This window comes from Corythoichthys intestinalis, chromosome 4 (genome assembly GCF_030265065.1).
Source record: "Corythoichthys intestinalis isolate RoL2023-P3 chromosome 4, ASM3026506v1, whole genome shotgun sequence".
NCBI lineage: Eukaryota > Metazoa > Chordata > Actinopteri > Syngnathiformes > Syngnathidae > Corythoichthys > Corythoichthys intestinalis.
Window position 1 is genome coordinate 22,515,214 of NC_080398.1, and position 15,211 is coordinate 22,530,424.

The 15,211-nt window shown below is 38.9% G+C and overlaps 1 protein-coding gene across 2 annotated transcripts in view; it reads right to left on the minus strand.

Annotated features, from left to right (window-relative positions):
* erfl1 (Ets2 repressor factor like 1) overlaps window positions 1-15,211 on the minus strand; it is a 297,114-nt gene that overhangs the window by 228,577 nt on the left and 53,326 nt on the right. The window contains exons 1-2 of one of the 2 annotated variants that reach the window (XM_057835146.1): window positions 10,098-10,152; window positions 9,160-9,273 (exon numbers count right to left, since the gene is read on the minus strand). The gene's annotated coding sequence lies outside the window, so the exon portion shown is untranslated. Of the gene's footprint in view, window positions 1-9,159; window positions 9,274-10,097; window positions 10,153-15,211 lie in introns of those variants that run through there. The other variant, XM_057835145.1, reaches the window with a different exon arrangement.

The following is a 15,211-nucleotide window of genomic DNA, read 5'->3' on the forward strand; positions in this document are numbered from 1 at the left end:
AGTCAACCAACATCGTAACGCATAGTAACACCTTTCCCGCCTCAGTAACAATAACAGCGTTGCTAAGATGAGAAAATTAATTAGATTACTCACTACTGAAGAAAATAACGCCGTTATTAACAACACTGGTTATGAGCAAATCATATTAAGTAGCTAATTTAGCTTAGCACAAAAACGTGTTGCTTCGCTTCACACAAATGACAACAAAGTAAAGAATGAACACAAACAGGAAATGATATCATACCCTCTGCTAAAACGTGCAAACTTACAGATTTTGTTATATCAAGGGTTCCCAACGATGTGTAGTGCCGAGGAGGTCTGTAGTGTCTGTACACCTCAAGGATTCTTTTCCAAGTAAAGTAATAAGTTCTTTTTGCCTGCTGCTTCCAGTAAGTCACTACTAGGGGAAGCCAAGTGCAAGTAGTAAAACCAAAGTCTGGAGATACAATAGTGACATCTTTTGGACGGATGAACAATATATCAGTTTAGAAAGAAATCAAACTTAAAAAGTAGTCAAGTTAAGATCAAGGGACAAAACACTCCCTGCCTGACATATGCAAGATGTCAGCCCTTAACTAACTTGTAGAAATAACACGTAAAACAAACGATGCAATACAATAAATGCCTGCAGCATAAGACACTCAAAAACAAAGGCAAAAGAATATGTGTAAATGTTTTCTCCATGAGCTTTTGAAAAATAAACTTTTTTGTAAAAGTGCACTCCTGTGGAAAAAAACTTCATCATATTCAAGTTCAAAGACTGATATTTATATGGCGGAAAATTCTAAGGTGACTTGAAGTTCCGCTCTGAGACCCCCAATTTGGCCAAATTTCAAAATTGTCTGATATGCATGTGTGATACATCATTGGAAAGCTTAAAATCTATTTTCTGGAGGAAGAAAAATTTTGAACAGGCGGGCATTTGAAAAAAAAATTTAACAGCAAAACCCTAACTAGAGGCGAGAGCACGCGAGAGCAGAATTATAGACGCCACGATTTTAACGAGATATTATCGCGTACCTACCTCGTTTCGACCCAAAAACTCCATGTAGCATGTATCACCGAGTGTCAACACACAGCTGTGAATGGCCACAAATGGATTTTTGGGGGGATTTTATGGGTGAAATATGGTAATATAACAACGGCCGCGTTGCAGAAATCGCAGACATCAAGGAGTGGTCGAGATTTTATTTTTCATATATTTACCCTTTTAAACATTTTTTTTTTCAATTTTTCTTAGTTCGGATCGATTATTTATCATCTAACATATCGGAAAAAATGTGACAGTAACAAAAAAAACAATTAAGCACTAGTTATGTGGTAGATATTCGGGACGTTTTTACAGACACCATTTTTTTCATAGTGACGTCATTTGTTTAAAAGTTTAAAATATGCGAGCGAATAATTTTTTAATATCCTTTTTTAAATTCATTTAATTAATTATTTGTATTATATATATTTATTATTTTTATTATCATTAATTATTATTAATTAATAATTAATTAAATTAATTATTAGACATCAATTAATGATTCAGAGCTAAAAATGACCACTATTATTGGCAGTCTCGTTTGTCAATTACTATAGTGGAAGTCCGGATGGCGCACAGCCAATGAGCTCACGGAATAAAGTCACTCTTGTTGGCGGTCTCGTCATGTCAGTAATAGCACCAGGAACCAAGCACATGCCTCGGATGAGTGCCGGTGGGTATGTAAGCGAGGGATTTTTGTACTGTCGAGTGCTGTTTTTCTCATTTAAAAACTAGGGCTGTCAAAATTATCGCGTTAACAGGCGGTAATTGATTTTTTTAATTAATCACGTTAAAATATTTGACGCAATTAACGCACATGCCCCACTCAAACAGATTAAAATGACAGCACAGTGTCATGTCAACTTGTTACTTGTATTTTTTGGTGTTTTGTTGCCCTCTGCTGGCCCTTGGGTGCGACTGATTTTATGGGTTTAAGCCAGGGGTGGGCAAACCGGTCCTCGAGGGCCGCAGTAGGTCCTGGTCTTTGTTCCATCTGATCCAGAACAGAGCTTTTAACCAATGAGGTTTCAATGGAAACAAGAAGCACCTGACTGCAATCAACTGATTGCACTAATAACACACCAGATTGGTGAAAAGGTGTCCTCCTGATGGGTTGCAGCAAAAACCCGCACCCACAGTGGCCCTTTCTGGAATAGTTTGCCCACCAATGGTTTAAGCAATATGAGCATTGTGTAATTATTGATATCAACAATGGAGAGCTACTAGTTTATTTTTTGATTGAAAATTTTACAAATTCTTATTAAAACGAACACATTAAGAGGGGTTTTAATATAAAATTTCTATAACTTTTACTAACATTTACATATCTTTTAAGCACTACAAGTCCTTCTATCCATGGATCGCTTTAACAGAATGTTAATGTTAATGCCATCTTGTTGATTTATTGTTATAATAAACAAATACAGTACTTATGTACAGTATGTTGAATGTATATATCCGTCTTGTGTCTTATCTTTCCATTCAACAATAATTTACAGAAAAATATGGCATATTTTATAGATGGTTTGAATTTCGATTAATTACGATTAATTAATTTTTAAGCTGTGATTAACTTGATTACAAATTTTAATCCTTTGACAGCCCTAATATATACATATATAAAATGGTGTTTACACCATCATAGACTCCACCATTAGTTGACAAGACCGCTCCGACAGACTTTGCGCAACGCCATCCCGTAGGGGGCCGACCCAGGCAGAACATTGCTTTGGCTTTAACTGTGATAAACTCAAACACAACCTGCGTTCTAACGCCAGATTTAGGTGGAAATAGGACGAAGGTTTCACTGCATACAAGCAGGCAGGAGTGTCTCAAAAGTGGTTTGGTCGAGGATTCAAAGGACTTATATTTTTCGCACCATGCATGCACTTTGAAACTTTGTGAATGCAATGATTATGAAATATTTACTAAAATAAATGATAACTGCCTGTTTTTTTGCCTTTAACCATGAGTAGAGTGTTTTTCGTTCATACCTATAGAAATTCCGCAATTTAAGCATTTATTTACAAGAATTTTCAACTTAAAAAACTGTTTCGTGACGGCCGCTATGTTGAATTTTGTATCTCTACACAATAGCGGAATTCGACCTAAATAAGTAGTGATTGTATCTAGAAAAATGCAAATTTTGTTGAGTAAAATTAAGATGATTCTGCATGCGTTCCTCAAGTATTAAAGTGATCCTCGATCTTTAAGACGAGTAATTCTTAAAAGATAAATGTTAGTATGAGTTATAATAATTTGATATTAAAACCCCTCTTAATGTTTTCGCTTTAATAAAGTTTGTAAAATTATTTTAAGTGATAGGTCGTCATTCTTGTTACGTCGCAGTGCGTGATGTCACCGGGCCCGTTGCCGAACTTTCAGCGTGTCACTCTTACAGTGCCCTCCATAATTATTGGAACCCCTGAAAAAGATGTGTTTTTTAGCTTCTAATATATATATTTTAATTCAAATAATATTGGACCTTAATGGAAAAAAGAGAAAAATCCAACCTTCAATACAAGAGCATTCGTTCAGTGGGGAAAAAAATCCCACATAAAGAAAAAAATATTTGACATCAAATAATGTGTGTCACAATTATTAGCACCCCTGGCGTTAATACTTTGTACAACCCCCTTTTGCCAACAAAACAAGGTCTGGGAACTGAGATGGCCATGGGAGGAGCTTGATTTTGTGTCTGGTGAACCATTTCTGCGCAGATTTGGCCATATGTTTAGGGTCATTGTCTTGCTGAAAGACCCAGTGACGACCCATCTTCAGCTTTCGGGCAGAGGGCAACAGATTTTGATTTAAAATGTCCTGGTATTTCAAAGCATTCATGATGCCATGCACCCTAACAAGGTTCCCAGTGCCTTTGGAAGTGAAACAGCCCCACAGCATCACTGACCCACCCCCATACTTCACAGTGGGTATGAGGTGCTTTTCAGCATGCGCATCTTTCGTGGCGCGCCAGACCCACTTAGAGTGTTTGTTGCCAAAAAGCTCAATATTGGTCTCACACAAAAATACACACGGTCCCAGGCTTCAACTGGGACCGTGTGCTTTGGTCAGATGAGACCACTTTAAGTAGCTGATGTGAAAATTGAGTGATTTACTGTATTAGCTGTTGAAAACTAAATTTTAAAAAAGTTGCTATTTTGGGTAAAAACCTATATATGTTAAATATTGCTATTGATCCTGAAAATACAGGTGATTATTACAGCATTTGGTATTTTTGTGCACCTAGCGTAAAATTTGAGAATTTTATAGCCATTTTAAGTATATATGCCTAAGGGAGGTGCATGTTTTGGTTTTAGGTTGCTAGCGGCTTTAGTTTTGAAAATATTTGAATTATAAGTTTTTGAAAATAGTGTTAAAGAATTGAGATCAGATGATATGGAAAAATATGGAAATAAAAAAAAAAAAAAATAGTAACATAATTTTGGCCAGATCTCCCAGCCCTAGTGTGTAGTATTAATAACACCAGTCTCATTTTTTTGTGTGCTGAGGTCAATTGCCAGGTGTATTGTAATTTGGCTAATGTGCAGCGGTTTGTACAAGCTAACGCCTCGCTCAACTACACGAATGTATTTTTCTCACCCCTAAAATGGCTAGTGACATCTCATTACAGACGCTCCCACAGACTTTTACAGAAGTTAAGGATTTAACTGTTGACACTGTTGTAGGCCTAAATCAAAAGATCTACATTCACAGAGGCATTTCATTGTATTAAAATGTGCACAGTTTGAGGTTTTCGCAGTATTAAGGTTGATCTTGGAGACTCCTTCATGTTAAAATACACTTTGATGCATGGTTACGCCATAATAAATCAGTTTAACCATGTGATTGCCACAGCCAGTCAAAGAGGAAAACTAATTAATGCCGGTAAATGTTCTTGTAATGATTCTCGTATGGCTCAATAGTGGCGTATAAAGGAGTTAAGCAGCCATTAATGGAGTGAGTGCCTCCTGTCCAATTAGCCGCTGCTAATCCGCTGCTCATCCCAGATTTTTCTACGCACCACTTGCCCTACCACCGATACTTTGATCCTGGGCTTTGGCTGCTACCTCACTATACGACCCTTTTGTTATACGGGCGCCTGCCCGCTAATCTCACTGACCTGGGGCAACCCCTGACCACCCACTCACGCTTACCCTCCACCAAACATGCAAGGCTTTGTGGGGAGAGGAAGACGAGCAACATGAATGCATACTGAGAGTGGAAGGAATGCCGCAGAGGCCAGTCCCTTAAAGAGCAGTTGAAGAGTTCTTCGGAGTTCAACCATGTCATTTTTAACGCGTTAATTGCTAGGATAATTTGCATTTTGTTAGGTTTTCTGCACTCCGTTAATAGACCCTACCCAACCCGGAAGTGTGACGTAAAGTGCCCAACGCATCACAAGACTACCCACAGCGAGCATGGCAGCAACAACGATATCAGTGATATTTCCACGACTTCAGGATCACTCTTTTTAATGCTAACGATGGCAAAGGCTCCCAGGAAAGATGATCTACAACTAATCTCGACATGTTTTAACCTGAGGCATCAGATGACGACGATTTATTCGGTACAGCAGACGTTGGTGATGACGCCGGTTGGGAGCTCGACACTTCACAAAAGGGTAATCTAGTATCCTGATTTCTGTCTGAACTAGAGCTGTCCCGACTAGTCGACGTAGTTGACGTCATCGATAACGTAAATGCGTCGACGGTTGGGTTCCAACTATGATGTCATCAAACATTAGCTATTTGTTGCTGGTACAAGTAAATACCTATTATGAGTTGACTCATGTGACATTCACATCAGGCATGCAAACTGGTTAGGGGCAGGGGTGAAAGTGGGCGGGAACGGTCAGGAACGCAGTTCCGGTATAAGATTCAGAGCTGTTATACGGTGCTTTAATTCTGAAAATATGACGGCAACTGTCAAAACGGTACTGAAAAAAAAAATACAAAGCTGCCACACATCCATTTAATCTCCAAGAGGAAAACAATCTACCAACATCAGATTTACATACACAAGTGTTAACAACAAGCATTATAAAGTCCTTGTGTAGCGTAATCCATTTCCACCTGTATTTATTTATTTTATTCCAGAGACAGCATGGAGGTTTTCCCAGCTGCTGCAGTTATCTAAGTCTGACAATGACGAGTCACGTCAATGTGCGTATGCACGCAGCAAAGCAAAACGCCTGGACTCATTTATCCGTTCAATTGGCAGACATACTGACTGTGATCACCAGAGATACTGTAGTTAGCTCTGATTGGTTCAAATGTGCATATTTTCTGAAACAGCAAAAAAATAAAAAAAATAAAAAATAAAAAAATTTAAAAAAAAGTGCAATGCAACAAAAAAATGGATCAAATCTTTAAGAGCAAGGAAATAGTGAAGGTGGCTTATTTGTCATATTTAGTTTTATTTGCTCTGATGGGGAGGTTCAGAACATCTTAGCTGTCAATGTGAACTTCTGACTTATATTTGTTCATGTTAGGCTACTGATTCATTTTCTTATGGTTTAAAAAAGTCCATGTTTGCGCGATCTTCAAAATATGCTCCATTCCGCTCTGCATAATATGAGTCATTTGTACTTATTTTTCTGAAGTATGTTACTTATATCTTTATTATTTAAAAAAAACACAACAAAAAGTAAATGTTTACATTAGTTTCAATTTTATTATACATCCTATTTTCTTAAGTAGTTAAAATTGAGATTTGGCATTTAGTATGTGAGGAAATGAGGGGGGAAAAAATTAGGAGATGGAGGTTGGGGTTTAAGCTGTTTTTGTTTACTTTTATTTTGCAATTCATGGAAAAAAAAACAGTTTTGAATGAAAATAGGTTTTTGTATGTATTATAGAAATAACTGACCAAAACAGTTTTCTCTGCATTTCAGTAGTCTTGCCCCCCAACATAAATAAATAAATAAAAATACAATTTCTGGCTCCGTGGCGACCTTCACGTTGGGGAGTTCTGGCAAGAAATTCACCACTTTCACCCCTGGTTAGGGGTGAAAAAGGTGACAAAGTAACATGGACACACGGCATGCGCGGAACAGTGCATTTCATAGTGCAACCAGAGACATCTCGAAATAAACACAGTACATAATTAACATACAAGTCTAAAGCTCTCATCCTGAAATCAGAACATATAAGACGCATTAAGTAGCAAATTATACAAAATCTGAATTATAAAATATACAGTATGTCCCATTTACATTAAGCAGAGAACAGCTGTACTCCCGTCTCTCACTATTGTCAGTCATTTGTTGTCACGAGAAGAGAGTGGCGGTGATAGGTCTAGGTTATCAGACTAGAGCAGGGGTCCCCAACCTTTTTTGCACCACGGACTGGTATTATTTGGGTCTCTTTTTTCAAGGACCGGTGTTCTGACAAATTTTGCAACCCATAAAATTGCAACGATGCTCGTAACAAACATAGCCGCAAAATATGCAAATGCAGCGATTCCAAAGTAAACACTACACAAACTTTCTTGAAAGAAAGGAATATTAACTTACGTTTGATCATAGAAGGACTTGTAGAAAAGTTATCCACAGATACATCCTGCCATGTTAGCTGCACACAAAAACTGCACACTGCTCTCACCATTAACGACTTCGCCTTGTCGTTAAGCATTAATTAAGAAGCCCGCTTCACAAAGATACGATGTTGGAAAGTGCAGCAAGGTTTTCAATGCTCTCGTAGCGATGTCAGGATATTCCGGAATAACTTTAATCCAGAACCTCAGTAGAGTTGTTGTCTCAAATGTACGTTTAATAAGGTCGCCGTCATTTGCGATATCTACAAGTTGATCCTCCTGTTGCACAGACATGCTCGAATCACTCGGTTTATGCACAAACGGGTCACGAATCCACTCCTTCGCTGTTCGTGGGTCTTCGAGGTTGTAGGCTCGTCAGGAGCCCTTTTCGTCGTAAAAATATCTCCAAAGACGTCTGTTTTCCAGTCATCTTCGCTCGTGTGGGGGCTAATTATTTCCGGGAACAAATGTGCTGCGCCCGCGGCCTAGTAATACATTATTATCGAGGATAAGCGCACATAGATATATTATATACACAAACAAGATGTACTGCTAGCAGTCCAATCAAGGGATTTCTATGATGACATTCTAATTTATCCCGTAGTATTATATCTATAGTAGACAGGGATATTGGTGTGTTAAGCAGGGGCCAAGGGTTAATTCGGCAAGAATGCGGTCGTTATTAAATTATTATTTCTGTACAGCCCGATAGTAAATGCGCACCGGTGTTCGGCCATTCCTTACTACGCGGCGAAACGTCCTACACAATGCTCAGGGCGCTTGCGCATGCATTCACACGCATGCGCACATCGACCATTGTTTTTTTTTGTGTTAGCTTTGAAGCAGTTGACCACATTAGTCACGTAGCGTGTTTAAACCGTCCTTATTTGATATAACTACATTTAAGTATTTTCTGCAGGCATTTTTTTAGTACCTTATTCCTGTATGCATCTAAACAAAACAAGTTAAGAGCGCACGGTAGTACTTTAGGTGTCAAATTCGACTAATGTAGCACGTTTCGCCGATGTAGCATATTTTGGCAGAACACCGGAACTGGTTCGCGGCCCGGCCCGGCCCGGCCCGGCAGATGGGGACCTCTGGACTAGAGTGTAGTTTTGAGCATGGACAACAGTTTTGAATTTAACGGTTTCACTCGCTCGTTGACAGACACCCTCCCCCCCCCCCGCCCCGTTTTTTTCTCCTTCGATCTACGTGATTCAGAAGAATGACCCATTTTGATTTTAAAATGACGAAATTTCGCCAAAAGGTGGCATGTTTGCATGCCTGCATATCCTTGCATCGGAGCTATTGTGATGTTGATTTTGGTCGTAAGCAAAATTACAAAATAGGCAGCTCCCTGAGATGAATAAAAATTAATATTTTGTTCTTTAACAAAGGTAATCAATGAAAATGCTGTGTTTAGACTTGTAGTGGCCTATAAAACAGTCTTTTTTGGGGTGGGAGGAATGTGCATTTGGTTCTTATTTAACTTATAACTCTTATAAACACCAAATACAACTCAATATAGACAACAGTTTCCACTCACATCTGTTTTCTTCTCCACAAAACTACAAATATCGTGACAAGTGACTTACCATCAGTTGTTGAGTCTTCAATTTGGCTTTTTGGGCAAGCAAGCAGGAACACAGCGCTTCAGGATTTCCCCTCGTCCCTCTTGAGGAACAGGTTGGCTCGACCGATGCATGATGCTGGAAAAAATATTTTTATGACATTTCATTCAATTTTATAAGGAAGTCCATTTTTTTCTTCAATAAAAGATAGCAACAGTACACAACATGAGCATTTACATTCTAAAAAGTTGTTTTAACTGAATTTGGCCAAAGAATATTCAACAAAAGAGTTAAGCTTATTAAGAGTGACCCCTAGGAAATGACTCCCCTTGCCTCATGCACAATGCACAAACACAAACGTGGGGACTGAACTAGAAGAAAAAAAAACTTACTACTGAACTTTTTCACAAAGCACATTGAAAAATGAACATAAATGCTAGTAGGGTTTAACTGGGGCTACACAGATTTATGGAAAGGCTATAGCACCCCCTATACTGTACCTCTGTTGTAGCACCTTTGATAGGATTTCAAGTACAAGAGTTTTGAGTTAAAAGTGTAGCCATAAAAATGAATTCATATAGCATCTTGAGTCACTACTGAAGTATTCCTGCATCTTTCTCTTCAGTGTGTGCTCTGAATGCAGACACTGAAATAGTTTTTACTGTAAAAAACCTTTGTTTCATACAGCTAAGTGGTTATATTAAATTCATGTAAAAATTAACATATAATACTAGAACTTCAACCTTTTGAAAAATAAAATATATTTTGAAACGACTGGCATTGGAATCAGAAACTGGACATTACGTTGACAAAAAGGCAGCATAAATATGATTAGGGATATTTAACCCCTTCAGACCTAAGCGTGCTGCTGAAGGACATGGCGCATTACCTTCTCTAAACCAATATATACACTCAATTTAGTTGCTATTGCCACTTCTGGGATATGATTGGATGAAACTTACCCATCGAAATCAAATCATGAGGTTTGGCGTTTCTATTTTTGGTTCTTTGAAAATGGCTGACCAAACACAATTTCATAAAGTAAGGTAAAGTGCTCATTTCTCATTAAAAACACTTGTGACCTAGGCCTGGCCAGGAAGGAGCTTGAGACGCCAAGGTGTCCAACCAAACAGCACTTTATTCAGAAAAACAGCGGGTTTCCCCAAAAGAAAAAGGCCAAAATGTGGCACAAGAAGTAACAAAGCAAACAACCAACTAAAATGTCTCAAAAAGGGCAACTTAGGTCCGTTCTCATCAAAAGACTAAAATGTCTAAAAATGGCAATTTAGGTCTGTTCTCGTTAAAATACTTTCGCCCAAGTCTTTCTGTCAATCTCCGTCCGCTTCATCTGATTGTCTCTTTTTACAGTCCTCAGGCCAGCTGCAATTAGGTGGCTTAAGCAGCCACACCTGGAGGCGTTGTGCGGCATGCTGGGAAGCATAGTCTTTGGGCTGGTGGCCATTTTAACTAGATTCTTCAGCTCTGGAAAAAGAATGTAACGGCCCTACACTACCTGCCCCGCATGATGTCACACACTTTAACATTAAATAAAAAAAACAATAAAAGCATGAGTTGAGTAAAAATCAGTGCATAATTTTATTTTTTTGCCCAGCAGAAAAAAATGCATTAGAAAATTGTCCAAATAGATTTTTTAATAATTAAAATTAAACAACTAAATGGCATCAATGTATTTGTCTTATTAGTCTAGATCAAACACGTCCAAAGTGCGGCCCGGGGGCCAAATGCGGCCCGTGGTCAAATTTCATCCGGCCCCCAGCCTGTGTCTTAAAATCAATCATGTCCGGCCCGCACACAGACCTAATAAATTGGTCAGCAGTACTGCTACCAGCATATGAAGTAGCTTACACACTAAATGCTGCTCCTCATTTACCCACTAAAAGGCAGCAGCACTCTCAGCAAAATTACCCCATGTGACCCTTTACTCCCAATTTTGTAAAATGGCGGGAATCAACAACAACAACAAAATTGACTGTGACGGCCAATGCTTCAAGGATAGGTGGAAATTGGACTATTTCTTCACTAAAATACGCAAAAACTGTGTCTGCCACATTTGCAAAGAGACAGTCGCTGTTTTGAAAGAGTTCGATGTGAGGCGATATTACTAAACAAGACACGGTGACATGTACGACAAGATTACAGGGAAGATACGTAGCGAGAAATTGAAGCAACTTAAACCTAGTTTAATTCTACAGCAGCAGTATTTCACAAGAACCCAAGAGATGAAAGATAATGCCACAAAGGCTAGTTGCAAGATTTTGTGGAAATGATTAATTAAAAAAATAAACAAATAAAGCAAATGTGACACACAGAATGGCTTGCTAAAATTTGCACAAATATATTGTTCTACGTAAAGGATGTCAGCCAAGGTCGGCCCCCCACATTTTTACCACACCGATTCTGGCCCCCTTTGCAAAAAGTTTGGACACCCCTGGTCTGGATACATTACTCCCCAGTTAGTGCTCAGGATACATGCTTGAGTGAAATAACTACAGTATATACAGTATATGGCGGAAAACACAGACAAGACTGAGGGGTCGTTTACATGGTGACTCACCGAGAATACGAAAAATTTCAAATTTGCATTTGCATTTGCGTCTCCATTTGAACAATGTCGCAATTCCGCATGAAAACGATGTAGTATTCATGCCAGGCCCTAGGGGGCAGTGCAGATTTACAGAGCGACAGAGAATGATGCACTTTGACCCCACCAAGCTCCCTCAGCCCTGAAAAAAATATGCCTGCCCACTCAAAGCAATGTCATTTTTCTTTTGTTCAAAAAGGCACAAAAATCGAAACGTTCACATATTTAATTTAAAAATATTATTAAAACAGTAAATTACAGCCGACATTACGCCATATTTGCTGTTTTTAATGTTTAGTAGCACCGCTGCCGTTGATGTCAGCACTCGTACACGTCACATTGGGCGTCAATGTGACGTGTACGAGTGCTGACGTTAACGGCACGGTCTCGCGCCGCAGGAGCCTTTGATATGCATGCCGAGGAAGCCCCACACAACCCCCCGCAATTGGATTCTTCCACTTTGGAGGTAGGATTCAGAATTTTTCGTCTTCGCCTTCCGTCTTCGCCGACGCCGTACGCAAGCGAGGCGAGTCCGCTACTCAGTCATTGCGTCTTTGTGTCACAGAGTCGCCATGTAAACTGCCCCTGAAAATGCAGTTTCTGCTCTTGCACTTCTCTTTAAAAGAAACTGCTGTATTCTAAGCCAAAACAACTGTTGTTTTTGACAGAACAATACGTTTATATGCTGCCATAGCAGATTCATGGCGCACGAAGCCCCGAACTATTTTTAATTATCCGTTTTACCCTGGAAACCCCCGTTTACAGACATCGCGCAACCACTTTTGTTTCAACCCAGCCATAAAACGAAGGTAAATAATTATATTTATTATTCAAAATTTCTGTCATTTTTAGCATAGAATCATTTGTGGATGTCTAGTATTTTGCTTAAAAAAAAAAAAAAACGACTTTAAAAAGTATTCGCTCGCATATTTTAAACTTCTAAACAAATTACGTCACAATGAAAACAATGGTGTCTGTAAAAAAGTCACGGATATTTACCTCATAACTATCTCTTAATTGTACTTTTTTTGTTACTGAAAAATTGAAGAAAATAAAGGTTTAAAGTGCCTGTGACACGAAACAGCATGTTTATTTCATAATACACGCGGTATTTTATGCCCCTGAATGATATGGACTGATGATATGTGTGTGGAAGCGATCGCTAAATTTATTTAGTTTTTTGAATCCCGCGCCATGAAAATGAGTGACTTCCGGCTTCGGTCTTGCATTGAGGAGGAGGGCGCTGTGACGTGTACGGTAGAAGACGTCCTCTTCACTATACAGTCTACTGTTGTGTATGAGGACGAAGGATTCAGCTGATTTTGCGGATTAATACGTTTATTTTTCGCATCACGCCAGCCAAACGGCTGCAGAAAAATCATTCTGTGTGCGGGAGAAGCGTATGCGCCTTTTTGGAGTTTCAAAAGGTTCCCATTCACCGTGGATATTTACTGTGGGACCATTGGACTTACGAGGAAGGGAGTAAACATCTTGTTTTGTATTATGTCAAATACGAATACAGTGATTACAAAGTAAACACTACAAAATTCCTTTAAATAAAGGACTACTTACGTTTGATCATTGATAGGCATGTAAAAAGCTCTCCTCATGCTCATTAGCAGTTAGCTGTTAGCACGTTAGCTGCACAACAACTCCAGCCACCCTCCTCCCGGGAACGAACTGTAAATTGCTCTCCGCCGGGCGGTTTGCCGATCCGCGAAGACAATCGACAACCGGGTCGTCATGTCAAATAATCCAGGCTAGTTACGTGTGATTTTCCACTTCGAAGACTTTGAAACATCCCTCGGTTCGGGTTAGCATCTCGGCTAGCTGTCACTCCTTCTGGTTTGTTTTCATTCTCCGAAGCCGGGGAAGGGAAATGACATGTCCGATTTAGGTGTCATAAAATATCGTTCGGGAGGTGCGACAGTAAAGGTGAAGTCGACAGTTTTGACCATTATGGAGTAATTTTGCCATGTCGTCTTGAATAAATGGATTTTTATTATTTCATATTCCATTTAGCACAAGATTGTTATTTGTCATGACCATGCCATTTATTTAGCAATTGGGGAAAACACTTGGATAAAAAGAATATCCTGTAAAAATATGGAAGTAAAGAGACAGAAACAATGCCATTTTGCCGCTCTCTTCGTCGCGTTTTCCTCGTTGTGAATAGTTCCCCCTCGACGGGCTGACTGGTCCTTCTCAAGCCATTTATATAGCTATTGGGGAAAAATACTTGGATAAAAAGAATATCCTGTAAAAATATTGGAGTAGAGAGACTGAAACAATGACATTTTGCGGCTCTCTTCGTCGCGTTTTCCTCGTTCTGGACAATTCCCCCTCAATGGGCTGAATAGTAAAACCGATGAGCCCAGTCTACCGCTGACGTCATCCACCTGTTGGGGACGCTAAAGCCCTATAATGGTAGGCGTGGCTAACCGGCAGATTAAAAGACTAATTTCTCGTCATCTGCGCTTTGCTAAATTGCTGTATATAGTTGAATCGTCTCAAAATATGATTCTAATTCACATAATAATGCCATTTAAGACTTTTTTTCTGGTGTCATATGCTCTTTAAAAGGGTACCTCCAGATAGAGTTTTGCTGTTTAAAAAACATTCCTAAAAAAAAAAAAAAAAAAAAAAAAAGCCCTCCTGTTCAAAATTTTTCTTCCCCCAGAAAATTAAGATTTTAAGCTTTCCAATGATGTATAACACATACATACCGGACAATTTTCAAATTTGGCCAAATTGGTGGTCTCAAAGCGGAACTTCAAGTCACCTGAAGTCAACTGCTGTATTTTAAGCCAAAACAACTGTTGTGTTTGATAGAACAATATGTTGCCATAGCAGATTCATGGCACATTAAACCCCCAAATTATTTTTAATTTGTCCATTTTACCCCGGAAACCCCCGTTTACAGATGTCGCGCAACCGCTTTTGTTTCACCCCAGCCATAAAACGAAGCTAATTAATTGTGATATTAAAAATATCTGTCATTTTTAGCTTTGAATCATTAATTGATGACTGATATTTTGTTTAAAAAAAAAAAAAAAAAAAAGACTTTAAAAAAGTGTTCACTCACATATTTTAAATTTTTAAACAAATGAAGTCACAATGAAAAAAATGGTGTCTGTAAAAAAGGGACGGATATCTACCACATGACTATCACTTAATTGTATTTTTTTCTGTTACTGTCGTATTTTCTCCGATACGCTAGATCAGGGGTTCCCAACCTATTCCACTAAGGCACACTGTGGGTGCAGGATTTCATTCTTACCAAACAAGATGACAACACTTTTTCCCCAATCTGGTGTTTTACAAGTGCAATCAGTTGATTGCAGTCAGGTGTGGCTTGTTTTAGCAGAAGCCTCATTGGTTCAACTGTCTCTGCTGGATCGGCTGGAACAAAAACCAGGACCCACAGTGTGCCTTGAGGACTGGGTTGAAAACCCCTGCGCTAGATGATAAATA